The sequence below is a fragment of the Volvox carteri genome (genome assembly GCF_000143455.1).
Source record: "Volvox carteri f. nagariensis unplaced genomic scaffold VOLCAscaffold_63, whole genome shotgun sequence".
In the NCBI taxonomy this organism is placed as follows: domain Eukaryota; kingdom Viridiplantae; phylum Chlorophyta; class Chlorophyceae; order Chlamydomonadales; family Volvocaceae; genus Volvox; species Volvox carteri.
In genome coordinates this window covers 730770-731745 of record NW_003307606.1, presented here as the reverse complement: position 1 = coordinate 731745, position 976 = coordinate 730770, and positions in this window count along the sequence as shown.

Below are 976 nucleotides of genomic sequence, written 5' to 3'. Positions count from 1 at the left end.
ATCCCTCACCACTCTCCCATCCGGCCATATTTTATCCCTATCCCTTCCCTTCCCCCCCCCCTCCCCTCCCTCTCCCCCCTCACCCTGCTAAATATGTTGGTGAAGTAGCTGGCGCCCCGGATATCCAGCTCCGCCACTACGTTGCGAGGGGGACCCCCCGGAGAGGGGAGCTGCTGCTGGGAGGTGGAGGTGGAGGGCGAGGAGGTGACCCACGGGTCAGAGGTGCCCAGCAAGGAGCCCCAGTAGGCCGCCAGGAAGCGAGCCACTTCCGCCGCCGAGTAGCCCAACTGGGGTTGAAGGGGAGAGCGCGGGGCGGGGAACGGAGGGGGGGGAAAATATGTGAGGCACGCAGGAGGTGCCGTGGGGTACCAATGCTGACTGGCGTTTAAAGTATATACCGAAACGGAAAAGGGGGGCGGGTAAGGAGGGCCTTCCTAGCCTTCCTAGTTAAGCTGAAATCATAGGAACAGCCGGGAGGGCGGGGAGGGCGGGGAAGAGGAGAGGCAGGATAGGGGTTTAGGGAGGAGGGCGGATTGGGAAAACACAAAACACAACATACACACGTGTGCACGCACGTACCCGTGTCAACGGCTCCACCGTCGTCCAGTCCGCCACCGTCGCCATTCGCATTGCAATGTCCTCAACACCACCAGCGCCAGTGCCGCCAGCACCGTCATCCTCCTCGTCCTCACCCGCAACCTCACCCTCAGCGGCGGCGGCGACGGCGGCGGCGGAATTTGAGAGCTGCTGAAGCCGCCGCTCCGGGGCCGCGCTGTGTGTCCCTGCGGCCGGAGGACTGCTGGTGCTGGTGGTGGTGCTGGTGGTGGTGGTGCTGCTGCTCCTGTTGGCTGTAGTGCGGGGGGAAGCGGAGGCAATGGAAGGGGACTGGTACTGGTACTGCTACGGGCGCCGGACGAGTGAAAGGGCGGCATGTGCGTGCGGGGTCCCAGGAAGACTCCATCCCCCTCCCCCCTCC